Here is a 15,772-nt window from a genome sequence, read left to right on the forward strand (position 1 = left end):
AACTTGACTCGTAAAATTTCGAATATATATAGAAATATTTTGATATTAAATTCTATTTTTGACGTATATTATTTGGAATTATTCAATTTATTTCTAGGAATGATGGAGAAAACTGGCTAAAATAAATTTAAATATATATATATATATATATATATATATATATATATATTTGTCGTCTTCGAGCCTCGAACTGAATACATGCAAAACTAAGCGCTGCACTCTGCCGATCCATCCACCAATCTTCGTAACCTGAGAGCTTCTGAAAGGGCTAAGAGTCTCATTACGACTGTCCAGTAAAATTTTAAATACGGTGTCAATTTGGTCTAAAAGCACAATGCTAGGAATACGAATGAATTCTGCGCATGTGCGTGAACTTGACTCGTAAAATTTCGAATAAATATAGAAATATTTTGATATTAAATTCTATTTTTGACGAATATGATTTGGAATTATTCAATTTATTTCCAATAATGATGGAGAAAACTGACTAAAATAAATTAATATATATATATATATATATATACGTATAAAAATACTCGTCGGCTTCGAGCCTCGAACTGAAGACCTGCAAAACCAAGTGCTGCACTCTGTGGATCCAGCCACCAAGCTTCGTAACCTGAGAGCTTCTGAAAGAGCTAAGAGTCTCATTTCGACTGTCCAGTAAAATTTTAAATACGGTGTCAATCTGGTCTAAAAAGCCCAATGCTAAGAATACGAATGAATTCTGCGCATGTGCATGAACTTTACTCGTATAATTTCGAATAAATATAGAAATATTTTGATATTAAATTCTATTTTTGACGAATATGATTTGGAATTATTCAATTTATTTCTAGGAATGATGGAGAAAACTGACTAAAATAAATTTAAAAAAAATATATATACGTATAAAAATATTCGTCGGCTTCGAGCCTCGAACTGAAGACCTGCAAAATTAAGCGCTGCACTCTGCCGATCCAGCCACCAAGCTTCGTAACCTGAGAGCTTCTGAAAGAGCTAAGAGTCTCATTTCGACTGTCCAGTAAAATTTTAAATACGGTGTCAATCTGGTCTAAAAAGCACAATGCTAAGAATACGAATGAATTCTGCGCATATGCATGAACTTGACTCGTAAAATTTCGAATAAATATAGAAATATTTTGATATTAAATTCTATTTTTGACGAATATGATTTGGAATTATTCAATTTATTTCTAGGAATGATGGAGAAAACTGACTAAAATAAATTTAAAAAAAATATATATACGTATAAAAATATTCGTCGGCTTCGAGCCTCGAACTGAAGACCTGCAAAACTAAGCGCTGCACTCTGCCGATCCAGCCACCAAGCTTCGTAACCTGAGAGCTTCTGAAAGAGCTAACAGTCTCATTTCGACTGTCCAGTAAAATTTTAAATACGGTGTCAATCTGGTCTAAAAAGCACAATGCTAAGAATACGAATGAATTCTGCGCATGTGCATGAACTTGACTCGTAAAATTTCGACAAAATATAGAAATATTTTGATATTAAATTCTATTTTTGACGAATATGATTTGGAATTATTCAATTTATTTCTAGGAATGATGGAGAAAACTGACTAAAATAAATTTAAAAAAAATATATATACGTATAAAAATATTCGTCGGCTTCGAGCCTCGAACTGAAGACCTGCAAAATTAAGCGCTGCACTCTGCCGATCCAGCCACCAAGCTTCGTAACCTGAGAGCTTCTGAAAGAGCTAAGAGTCTCATTTCGACTGTCCAGTAAAATTTTAAATACGGTGTCAATCTGGTCTAAAAAGCACAATGCTAAGAATACGAATGAATTCTGCGCATGTGCATGAACTTGACTCGTAAAATTTCGAATAAATATAGAAATATTTTGATATTAAATTCTATTTTTGACGAATATGATTTGGAATTATTCAATTTATTTCTAAAATTATGGGGAAAACTGGCTAAAATAAATTAAAAAAATATATATATGTAAATATTTGTCGGCTTCGAGCCTCGAAATGAAGACCTGCCAAACTAAGATTTGCACTCTGCCGATCCAGCCACCAATCTTCGTAACCTGAGAGCTTCTGAAAGGGTTCAGAGGCTCATTTTGACTGTACAGTAAAATTTTAAATACGATGTCAATCTGGTCTAAAAGCACAATGCTAAAAATACGAATGAATTCTGCGCATGTGCGTGAACTTGACTCGTAAAATTTCGAATATATATAGAAATATTTTGATATTAAATTCTATTTTTGACGTATATTATTTGGAATTATTCAATTTATTTCTAGGAATGATGGAGAAAACTGGCTAAAATAAATTTAAATATATATATATATATATATATATATATATATATATTTGTCGTCTTCGAGCCTCGAACTGAATACATGCAAAACTAAGCGCTGCACTCTGCCGATCCATCCACCAATCTTCGTAACCTGAGAGCTTCTGAAAGGGCTAAGAGTCTCATTACGACTGTCCAGTAAAATTTTAAATACGGTGTCAATTTGGTCTAAAAGCACAATGCTAGGAATACGAATGAATTCTGCGCATGTGCGTGAACTTGACTCGTAAAATTTCGAATAAATATAGAAATATTTTGATATTAAATTCTATTTTTGACGAATATGATTTGGAATTATTCAATTTATTTCCAATAATGATGGAGAAAACTGACTAAAATAAATTAATATATATATATATATATATATACGTATAAAAATACTCGTCGGCTTCGAGCCTCGAACTGAAGACCTGCAAAACCAAGCGCTGCACTCTGTGGATCCAGCCACCAAGCTTCGTAACCTGAGAGCTTCTGAAAGAGCTAAGAGTCTCATTTCGACTGTCCAGTAAAATTTTAAATACGGTGTCAATCTGGTCTAAAAAGCCCAATGCTAAGAATACGAATGAATTCTGCGCATGTGCATGAACTTTACTCGTATAATTTCGAATAAATATAGAAATATTTTGATATTAAATTCTATTTTTGACGAATATGATTTGGAATTATTCAATTTATTTCTAGGAATGATGGAGAAAACTGACTAAAATAAATTTAAAAAAAATATATATACGTATAAAAATATTCGTCGGCTTCGAGCCTCGAACTGAAGACCTGCAAAATTAAGCGCTGCACTCTGCCGATCCAGCCACCAAGCTTCGTAACCTGAGAGCTTCTGAAAGAGCTAAGAGTCTCATTTCGACTGTCCAGTAAAATTTTAAATACGGTGTCAATCTGGTCTAAAAAGCACAATGCTAAGAATACGAATGAATTCTGCGCATATGCATGAACTTGACTCGTAAAATTTCGAATAAATATAGAAATATTTTGATATTAAATTCTATTTTTGACGAATATGATTTGGAATTATTCAATTTATTTCTAGGAATGATGGAGAAAACTGACTAAAATAAATTTAAAAAAAATATATATACGTATAAAAATATTCGTCGGCTTCGAGCCTCGAACTGAAGACCTGCAAAATTAAGCGCTGCACTCTGCCGATCCAGCCACCAAGCTTCGTAACCTGAGAGCTTCTGAAAGAGCTAAGAGTCTCATTTCGACTGTCCAGTAAAATTTTAAATACGGTGTCAATCTGGTCTAAAAAGCACAATGCTAAGAATACGAATGAATTCTGCGCATGTGCATGAACTTGACTCGTAAAATTTCGAATAAATATAGAAATATTTTGATATTAAATTCTATTTTTGACGAATATGATTTGGAATTATTCAATTTATTTCTAAAATTATGGGGAAAACTGGCTAAAATAAATTAAAAAAATATATATATGTAAATATTTGTCGGCTTCGAGCCTCGAAATGAAGACCTGCCAAACTAAGATTTGCACTCTGCCGATCCAGCCACCAATCTTCGTAACCTGAGAGCTTCTGAAAGGGTTCAGAGGCTCATTTTGACTGTACAGTAAAATTTTAAATACGATGTCAATCTGGTCTAAAAGCACAATGCTAAAAATACGAATGAATTCTGCGCATGTGCGTGAACTTGACTCGTAAAATTTCGAATATATATAGAAATATTTTGATATTAAATTCTATTTTTGACGTATATTATTTGGAATTATTCAATTTATTTCTAGGAATGATGGAGAAAACTGGCTAAAATAAATTTAAATATATATATATATATATATATATATATATATATATATATATATATATATATATATATATATATTTGTCGTCTTCGAGCCTCGAACTGAATACATGCAAAACTAAGCGCTGCACTCTGCCGATCCATCCACCAATCTTCGTAACCTGAGAGCTTCTGAAAGGGCTAAGAGTCTCATTACGACTGTCCAGTAAAATTTTAAATACGGTGTCAATTTGGTCTAAAAGCACAATGCTAGGAATACGAATGAATTCTGCGCATGTGCGTGAACTTGACTCGTAAAATTTCGAATAAATATAGAAATATTTTGATATTAAATTCTATTTTTGACGTACATGGTTTGGAATTATTCAATTTATTTCTAGGAATGCCGGAGAAAACTGGCTAAAAATATATATATATATAAGAATATTCGTCGGCTTCGAGCCTCGAACTGAAGACCTGCAAAATTAAGCGCTGCACTCTGCCGATCCAGCCACCAAGCTTCGTAACCTGAGAGCTTCTGAAAGAGCTAAGAGTCTCATTTCGACAGTCCAGTAAAATTTTAAATACGGTGTCAATCTGGTCTAAAAAGCACAATGCTAAGAATACGAATGAATTCTGCGCATGTGCATGAACTTGACTCGTAAAATTTCGAATAAATATAGAAATATTTTGATATTAAATTCTATTTTTGACGAATATGATTTGGAATTATTCAATTTATTTCCAATAATGATGGAGAAAACTGACTAAAATAAATTAAAATATATATATATATATATATACGTATAAAAATACTCGTCGGCTTCGAGCCTCGAACTGAAGACCTGCAAAACCAAGCGCTGCACTCTGTGGATCCAGCCACCAAGCTTCGTAACCTGAGAGCTTCTGAAAGAGCTAAGAGTCTCATTTCGACTGTCCAGTAAAATTTTAAATACGGTGTCAATCTGGTCTAAAAAGCCCAATGCTAAGAATACGAATGAATTCTGCGCATGTGCATGAACTTTACTCGTATAATTTCGAATAAATATAGAAATATTTTGATATTAAATTCTATTTTTGACGAATATGATTTGGAATTATTCAATTTATTTCTAGGAATGATGGAGAAAACTGACTAAAATAAATTTAAAAAATATATATATACGTATAAAAATATTCGTCGGCTTCGAGCCTCGAACTGAAGACCTGCAAAATTAAGCGCTGCACTCTGCCGATCCAGCCACCAAGCTTCGTAACCTGAGAGCTTCTGAAAGAGCTAAGAGTCTCATTTCGACTGTCCAGTAAAATTTTAAATACGGTGTCAATCTGGTCTAAAAAGCACAATGCTAAGAATACGAATGAATTCTGCGCATATGCATGAACTTGACTCGTAAAATTTCGAATAAATATAGAAATATTTTGATATTAAATTCTATTTTTGACGAATATGATTTGGAATTATTCAATTTATTTCTAGGAATGATGGAGAAAACTGACTAAAATAAATTTAAAAAAAATATATATACGTATAAAAATATTCGTCGGCTTCGAGCCTCGAACTGAAGACCTGCAAAACTAAGCGCTGCACTCTGCCGATCCAGCCACCAAGCTTCGTAACCTGAGAGCTTCTGAAAGAGCTAACAGTCTCATTTCGACTGTCCAGTAAAATTTTAAATACGGTGTCAATCTGGTCTAAAAAGCACAATGCTAAGAATACGAATGAATTCTGCGCATGTGCATGAACTTGACTCGTAAAATTTCGAATAAATATAGAAATATTTTGATATTAAATTCTATTTTTGACGAATATGATTTGGAATTATTCAATTTATTTCTAGGAATGATGGAGAAAACTGACTAAAATAAATTTAAAAATATATATATATACGTATAAAAATATTCGTCGGCTTCGAGCCTCGAACTGAAGACCTGAAAAACTAAGCGCTGCACTCTGCCGATCCAGCCACCAAGCTTCGTAACCTGAGATCTTCTGAAAGAGTTAAGAGTCTCATTTCGACTGTCTAGTAAAATTTTAAATACGGTGTCAATCTGGTCTAAAAAGCACAATGCTAAGAATACGAATGAATTCTGCGCATGTGCATGAACTTGACTCGTAAAATTTCGAATAAATATAGAAATATTTTGATATTAAATTCTATTTTTGACGAATATGATTTGGAATTATTCAATTTATTTCTAGGAATGATGGAGAAAACTGAATAAAATAAATTTAAAAATATATATATATATACGTATAAAAATATTCGTCGGCTTCGAGCCTCGAACTGAAGACCTGAAAAACTAAGCGCTGCACTCTGCCGATCCAGCCACCAAGCTTCGTAACCTGAGAGCTTCTGAAAGAGCTAAGAGTCTCATTTCGACTGTTCAGTAAAATTTTAAATACGGTGTCAATCTGGTCTAAAAAGCACAATGCTAAGAATACGAATGAATTCTGCGCATGTGCATGGACTTGACTCGTAAAATTTCGAATAAATATAGAAATATTTTGATATTAAATTCTATTTTTGACGAATATGATTTGGAATTATTCAATTTATTTCCAATAATGATGGAGAAAACTGACTAAAATAAATTAAAATATATATATATATATATATACGTATAAAAATACTCGTCGGCTTCGAGCCTCGAACTGAAGACCTGCAAAACCAGCGCTGCACTCTGTGGATCCAGCCACCAAGCTTCGTAACCTGAGAGCTTCTGAAAGAGCTAAGAGTCTCATTTCGACTGTCCAGTAAAATTTTAAATACGGTGTCAATCTGGTCTAAAAAGCCCAATGCTAAGAATACGAATGAATTCTGCGCATGTGCATGAACTTTACTCGTATAATTTCGAATAAATATAGAAATATTTTGATATTAAATTCTATTTTTGACGAATATGATTTGGAATTATTCAATTTATTTCTAGGAATGATGGAGAAAACTGACTAAAATAAATTTAAAAAATATATATATACGTATAAAAATATTCGTCGGCTTCGAGCCTCGAACTGAAGACCTGCAAAATTAAGCGCTGCACTCTGCCGATCCAGCCACCAAGCTTCGTAACCTGAGAGCTTCTGAAAGAGCTAAGAGTCTCATTTCGACTGTCCAGTAAAATTTTAAATACGGTGTCAATCTGGTCTAAAAAGCACAATGCTAAGAATACGAATGAATTCTGCGCATATGCATGAACTTGACTCGTAAAATTTCGAATAAATATAGAAATATTTTGATATTAAATTCTATTTTTGACGAATATGATTTGGAATTATTCAATTTATTTCTAGGAATGATGGAGAAAACTGACTAAAATAAATTTAAAAAAAATATATATACGTATAAAAATATTCGTCGGCTTCGAGCCTCGAACTGAAGACCTGCAAAACTAAGCGCTGCACTCTGCCGATCCAGCCACCAAGCTTCGTCACCTGAGAGCTTCTGAAAGAGCTAACAGTCTCATTTCGACTGTCCAGTAAAATTTTAAATACGGTGTCAATCTGGTCTAAAAAGCACAATGCTAAGAATACGAATGAATTCTGCGCATGTGCATGAACTTGACTCGTAAAATTTCGAATAAATATAGAAATATTTTGATATTAAATTCTATTTTTGACGAATATGATTTGGAATTATTCAATTTATTTCTAGGAATGATGGAGAAAACTGACTAAAATAAATTTAAAAATATATATATATACGTATAAAAATATTCGTCGGCTTCGAGCCTCGAACTGAAGACCTGAAAAACTAAGCGCTGCACTCTGCCGATCCAGCCACCAAGCTTCGTAACCTGAGAGCTTCTGAAAGAGTTAAGAGTCTCATTTCGACTGTCTAGTAAAATTTTAAATACGGTGTCAATCTGGTCTAAAAAGCACAATGCTAAGAATACGAATGAATTCTGCGCATGTGCATGAACTTGACTCGTAAAATTTCGAATAAATATAGAAATATTTTGATATTAAATTCTATTTTTGACGAATATGATTTGGAATTATTTAATTTATTTCTAGGAATGATGGAGAAAACTGACTAAAATAAATTTAAAAAAAATATATATACGTATAAAAATATTCGTCGGCTTCGATTCTCGAACTGAAGACCGGCAAAACTAAGCGCTGCACTCTGCCGATCCAGCCACCAAGCTTCGTAACCTGAGAGCTTCTGAAAGAGCTAAGAGTCGCATTTCGACTGTTCAGTAAAATTTTAAATACGGTGTCAATCTGGTCTAAAAAGCACAATGCTAAGAATACGAATGAATTCTGCGCATGTGCATGAACTTGACTCGTAAAATTTCGAATAAATATAGAAATATTTTGATATTAAATTCTATTTTTGACGAATATGATTTGGAATTATTCAATTTATTTCTAGGAATGATGGAGAAAACTGGCTAAAATAAATTTAAAAATATATATATATGTATATATATTTGTCGTCTTCGAGCCTCGAACTGAATACATGCAAAACTAAGCGCTGCACTCTGCCGATCCATCCACCAATCTTCGTAACCTGAGAGCTTCTGAAAGGGCTAAGAGTCTCATTACGACTGTCCAGTAAAATTTTAAATACGGTGTCAATTTGGTCTAAAAGCACAATGCTAAAAATACGAATGAATTCTGCGCATGTGCGTGAACTTGACTCGTAAAATTTCGAATAAATATAGAAATATTTTGATATTAAATTCTATTTTTGACGTATATGATTTGGAATTATTCAATTTATTTCTAGGAATGATGGAGAAAACTGGCTAATATATATATATATATATATAAAAACATTCGTCGTCTTCGAGCCTCGAACTGAACACCTGCAAAACTAAGTGGAACACTCAGCCTATCCAGCCACCAAGCCTCGTAACCTGAGAGTTTCCGAAGAGTCTAAGAGTCTCATTACGACTGTCCAGTAAGATTTTAAATGCAGTGTCAATCTGGTCTAAAAGCACAATGCTAAGAATGCGAATGAATTCTGCGCATGTGCGTGAACTTGACTCGTAAAATTTCGAGAAAATATAGAAATATTTTGATATTAAATTCTATTTTTGACGTATATGATTTGGAATCATTCAATTTATTTCTAGGAATGATGGAGAAAACTAGCTAAAATAAATTTTAAAATATATATATATATATATATATATATATATTTGTCGGCTTCGAGCCTCGAACTGAAGACCTGCAAAACTAAGTGGAACACTCTGTCTTTCCAGCCACCATTCCTCGTAACCCGAGAGCTTCTGAAGGGTCTAAGAGTCTTATTACGACTGTCCAGTAAAATTTAAATTTAAAACGATGATTAAATAAAAAAAAATCTGGAATTACATAATTAAAAATTCTTCAACAAATTTTTTCTTCTCACACTTTAAAAATGTAAAAGATAAATTAATTGCAGGTTTATTTTTCCTTTCCTTTATATTAATTTTAAAAGTATTTAAATGAAGCCACTCAAATACGCATCATTAGGTTAAGTAGATTGTTTTGCATCATTTAAAACATGAAATGTTAAAAATGCATAAAAAACAACTGCAGATCGTGAAGTTGTGATAAATAAATCATAATATTTTTAATCATCAATTTAATTACATTTTAAAAATACTTACAATATGTTGCTCCAAATAATTTTTGAGAATTGAATTAATTGAATATCTCTCAAAGAAAACCGTGTATTTCTGTTTTGTGTTTAATTATCATCCAAAAATGTTTAAATATGAGGATTTATTGTTATTTTCGTAGAATGAAAGGTCTCAAATAATTTCAATTAATTGTTTTATGTAATGTTAGAATAATGATTAGTTAATACATTCAATAAAAATTCTATGGAAATAGAGATAACAGTAGATCTAATATTATTTTTAAAAATTTTTTCTTGTAAAATTTTCTACAAATAAATCAATTCGATTTTTAATTTTTTTTATTATTCAAAATTTTGCTCTTTTAAGCACAAACACTTAGCATAAAATCTCAATTAAATTTTTGATTGTCAGATTTTAAAATAAAGAAAATAATGTGAACGCGATGCAATCATAAAAATTATGTTGTTGTATTAAAAAACAAACATTTGTAAATAAAAATAGCTGTATAGCATATGGTGATATGCATAGAACTAGTAATATATATAGTAATAGAATACAAGTTTTAATGCAGAAAATTCTTTGCGATTAAATTTGGAATGAAAATTCTTTTGAAATAACTGCAGCCTGAGTTTGTATAGAAGCTTATGTTAAGATACAAACGTTATTTCTCCAATTGAAACTGACACCTAAAGAGAAACAAATATATGAAACTTAGTGCGTAGCTTTTATAGGGAAGGGGAAACATGGGATCACTTTTTTTTTTTCTAAAAGTTTTTCGAAATGAAAGCGATCTAAAGAGCACTTGTTATTTCGCAAGTATTATCTTGCCAATGTTGGCAATTTTTTTATTGCTTTAAATTTCTTGTTGGTCATATTATAATCCATGATATAATCTGTCAAATTAGTACATATAAAAATGCACACATTGCTTATATGTCTTTATATACCTTAGATAATAAAGACTGAAACATATCTATTTTATTATCTTCGATTTTACTTTTTCTTTAATTTTTCTAGATTTTATCCTGTATAATAATCTATATATTTTGCATTTCTGATATAAGTTCCCAACAATTATGGGTGTTCTGAAAACCTTTATTTTTAAACTTCGAAGCAATAAATTTAGGGTTAGCGTATATTAATTGCTTTTTCAAAATATACTGCAACTGTAATTATTAATTCGATTCAGATGATGCCTTTTAAAGCTCTGAATCCACTTAGAATTACATGTTTATATAATATACAGTTCATATTTCAAACAATCTCAAAATTTTTATTTCTCTTTACAGTTAAAAGTTAATTTAATACTTTCAAAATTCTAAGGTTCCTATTTTTATGCCTGACTGGAATTTTTATGTTCGTTGTTAATTATCAGCTTGGAGTTGCCATTAAAATTTCTCATAACTTATAATGCTGCAACGCATTTTTGTTTCATGGAAATTAACTTTCAGCTTTAATAAAGTTTCCTGAATGAATAAATAAAATTTTATTCATTACAAATGTGTTCTTCTTTTTGTAAAATTGTCCACATTCTTTTATTTTTAATTTGCTTCTTCTTTTATCCGTTCCTGCTTACATAAATTCTGCAATTCTAGTTTATTATTCTAAAATTTTAGTTTATTTCAATTTCGAAAGCTCCGGACAGACCAGAACGTTTGGCCTATAGCTACCAAATTTGGCGCATATATACCTTGGATGTTTATTGAATTTTTAATTAGAATTAATTAAAAATTAAGAGAAAGTGTGGTGTTTTTTCGCTATAACTACCGAAAATATAATCTCACAAAAATGACTTTTGCATCAAATTAAGTTTCAAAAATTATCTTTATAATGATATACTTGTTTTAACCTTTAAATTAAATTTCTATTTTTAATGGATTTTTAAAATATTTTAACCACATTTTTTACCAATTTATTTCGTGCGAATTAAAAAATAAAATTTAACCTGCACGAGCACATTAGGGGTGCATAGCAAAAAATTATCTTTTATTAACGTGTTGAAATCACATTAACAAAAACTCAAATTTAAAAAAAATTAATTATTACTGCAAATTAAATCCAGTAAAGTAATTTTCAGCTCGAGACTATATGAAATGAAATAAATATAAAATATGATATTTTCTAAGAAATAAATGTAAGGAAAAATTTTCTATGATTTTTTACGATATTTATATTATCAATCCGATAAATCAGTTTCATTTAAGGCAAACATGGTTTAATACATAGAAGATATCCAATCAAATCAGGACCCAAAGGCTAATTTGGAAACCTTTATTAATAGACATGTATCTGTTAAAATGGCCGAAATGAAGTAAATCATTATATTTTATGCCATTTCATTCAATAAATACTCAGGTGGAATAGGAATTAAAAATTTTTTTTCTAGATCATCTGGCTTATGATTAATATTTAACAAAATATTCTTGATGCACTGTAATTTAAAAAAAAAAGAGTTGCACTTCAATTAACTAAATCAATCGCTGAAATTGAACTGATTAAGGAAAATTTGAATATTACACTTTAATTTTACACGACTTCATCGACCGTCTTAAAAAAGATACGCCAATTAGCGTTTATGGTTTCTCTAGACTAAATGGTCTAAGATTTTGAAAATGTTGATTGTTCTAAATTTGTTATATTCAAACTTCATAAATCAGACAGATTTGATAACAAAAGATAGAAATACTCATTTGTTTATTTAAAAGTTGGGTGTTTCGCAGACTGTGATTCCTTAGGTCCAAAAGACTGTATAAAATTTAGACTTCATAAGTTTTGAAGTATATTTATAGACGGGAAACAAAATTGTTATTGTATTCTTTTAAAACATTTTGATAGTAAAACTAAAAATTTTATTTTATGTGGAATTAGAGAAATTTTTATTGAATTATTCTTTGAGAAATTATATAAATTATGGAAATTATTCTTTAGTGCACATCACACAGTTTTCGTCACTCATTTCTAAAAAAATACTTACTTTCAGAAAATAAAATATTTTTTTTATTAATTGCAGTTTAATCATTTCTACTTTGAAGTTGAAATTTTACGGGAGTTCACATAAAATAAGAGAAACAAATAATACAATGAACAGAATGGTTTAAGGTCTCCATGAAAATATGAATGAATTATAGGGGTATCAAAATTTGAATCTTTAAAATATTTGCTGCAGAAGCTATTAAGATACACGTTACATCAAATATTTAATTACAAATGTTAGCTAGCATTAATACTGGCGAACCGGTTGGTCGCCAAAGGCAGAAAGTAGTAGTAGTAAGGTCTGTTTCTTGGTCCTTTTGAGAGCTTTATCAAAGTTTTATAGATAATACTTATAGATAAATTTTTTAGAATATTTTAATAAATTATAATGCTTTTCCAGTTCTTCATTTCTATTTTCTTCTAAAGGCTTTGTTGTTGTTTGAATTTTGTTAAAATTGAACCACCAACTTTTCTCGCTCTTTTTTCAAATTTTTTTTTTCCATCCTTGTTTTTCCTTTAGTCTTTATTCTCCTTGTCATATTCGACAACTCTGAAATAATCCTTTTCAAGTAAACTGTTTACTAGACGAAAATGTCAACAACACAACTCTGGTGCTAATGGGCATAAAATTGGATTTGCTTGCACCAGTGGAGTTGAACTCAAATAAATGAATTCTAGTTTCTCGCGGGTTTAAAAAAAGCTTTTTAGCCATAGAAAAATTGGTTCCCTTTGAAAATAAAAGTAAAAATAAGCATAAATGCCTTCATCTTAACCCGATTGTTATCTCTTCTCTTTTATCATTATTTCTACATTGGATGATATCTTTTTCGGAACGACTCATTTCAAAAACTAATTCAAGTTGAATATGAGTAATTCTGGTTGCGATAAGGTGCACATTTTCTTTCAATAAGTAAAAATAAATGCTTGCCCTGACAAATATTTCCAAAATAAATGCAATTTTTTTTACGTCAGTTTCCAAAGATTCTATTTCTATTCTACCAGTTTCTATTTTTCTTATATTTGTAAAATTCAGACATCTTACTTAAGAAAGTTTTACTTTATTATCTGAACAGCACTGGTTTTTGATTAATGTTATTTCCATGTATTAAATAATGCTTCAATATCAGTAGAGAAAATTAAATAAATTCTTCTCCCAACTATTTAAATTCTTCAGAACTTGTTTGAAACTTTGTTCAAAAGCTAAATTTTTTTAAAATTGTTGACGATATTGAGGTTGGTTGTTAATAAATATTCATAGTTAAAAAAATTAAGCTACGAAATTGGTTTAAAAACTTCGTTATATAGTATTACGCTTGCAAAGCCACAAAGATATTCTTCGTGGGTTGCGATATTGACAGATCTAATTTACATTGTCCAAAAATTTGGTTTAAATATATGTGTCATGAAAGAAATCTTATCTCTTATATGAAATGGCAGAAAGAAGAAGAAAAAAAAAATGTCTCATATTTTGAATTTAAAATTACATTAAACGCACTTTGGATATTTAAATTATTAATAAAAAAATAACAGAGCTTGGCAGAAATTCTATAAAATAATCATACAAAAACAGAAATCTCATTAGAAATATTTAGCCTTTTTGACCATAACTGCTGACAAGAATTGAAAGATTTGAGAAAAATATTCGGCTCAAGTCAAATGTTTCATGGTATATCACCGTTTTAAATTGGCAAAGAAATAAACATCCGTGACCCTCCCGTATGTCTCCCAAGATACATTTTAAATCCGTACAGATACGAAATATGTTCTAGCAATTCTTTTAATGCTACAATAGGAAATTCGTTCATTTATTCAAAATCTAGGAGGGCAAGCATCATTCTTTGGACATTGAGCTTTAATTGCCCAGCCAGGCATTAAATCACACTCTTATGAGATGATCAAGGACATAGAAAGGTAATAAAATAGATAAGATAAATTGAATCTTATGCCTTTAAACGAGCAGTTCTTGTATATGTATAATTTTATTTATTTTATGTATTTGGGAAACGGCTCGAACGATTTTCATCAAATTTTATTTCTAGATAAGGTTTTTTTTTTCAAAATATATATATAGATGCCTTTACTGAAAAAACACGATTTTACACATATAATTATCTATTAGAATAAATATATTCAATTTCCGCTTCGAAATGTGGGCAATGTAGTATCGTGGTCAGAACAACGTGAATGGTGTGTGGCGGGTCATCTACTAGGGGCTTACTTCTTGCTTTAATTTTTTACTTAAGTATTTATATTTAATAGTGTGGCAGTAACTTCATAAGACAGATAATAACCTCCGGAAAGGAGTGTACACTTTTGTCTAGTGGTTCTGTTACTCGGCTCTGAAACCTAACGTTGCGAGTTTGAACCTCAAACTTGCATATTGGTGACTCTGGTTCTGAATAACTGCATCCTCGTTCAGCTGTCGTGGCTCCATCTACCTGCAGCAAACACTCACACACGCTCGCCGTCGCCCGCCATAACACTTGGCGCGATAACAACGTTCGTCGCTCGCCATAACGCCTGGCGCGATAATAACGTTCGTCGCTCGCCATAACTGGCGCGATAAACTCTACCGACTCACTGGCGGGGGACTATTGTGGTGGTAACATCATAAACCAGCTAACAACTTTCGGAGAAGAGTGTACACTTTTGTCTATTGGCTTTGTTACTCGGCTATGAACCCTAATGTTGTGAGTTCGAACCTCAAACTTTCACAATAGTTTTGAATTTTAAGATTATTCTATATAGGTGTCTTTCTTAAAAAAAAAAGCGATTTTACATTGACACGCGGACATAAACCTTTTTTTTTATAGTTAAATATTAAGGCTATTCTATCTGATCTCATGCTGACAATGACATACAAAATCAACTCGTACCCTATTAAACATGATAAAATCGAGTGGAAATTCAAAAGTATGAGTAATGATAGAAAAAAACTGTAAAATGAATACTGTAATATAGCAGATAGTTTTGAATAACATGTTAAACTAAGAGCATTCACGATTTTTTATTTAAATAACCAGTTTATATGTAGGTGAAATTGAAAAATATTCATATGTAATCAATATGTGATTCGCATCTAAATATTTTCAAAAAATGTTACAAAAAAAAAAATTGCCGAGCGAAGCTCAGTTTTTCAGATATT

Source organism: Argiope bruennichi, chromosome 2 (genome assembly GCF_947563725.1).
Source record: "Argiope bruennichi chromosome 2, qqArgBrue1.1, whole genome shotgun sequence".
Classification (NCBI taxonomy): domain Eukaryota; kingdom Metazoa; phylum Arthropoda; class Arachnida; order Araneae; family Araneidae; genus Argiope; species Argiope bruennichi.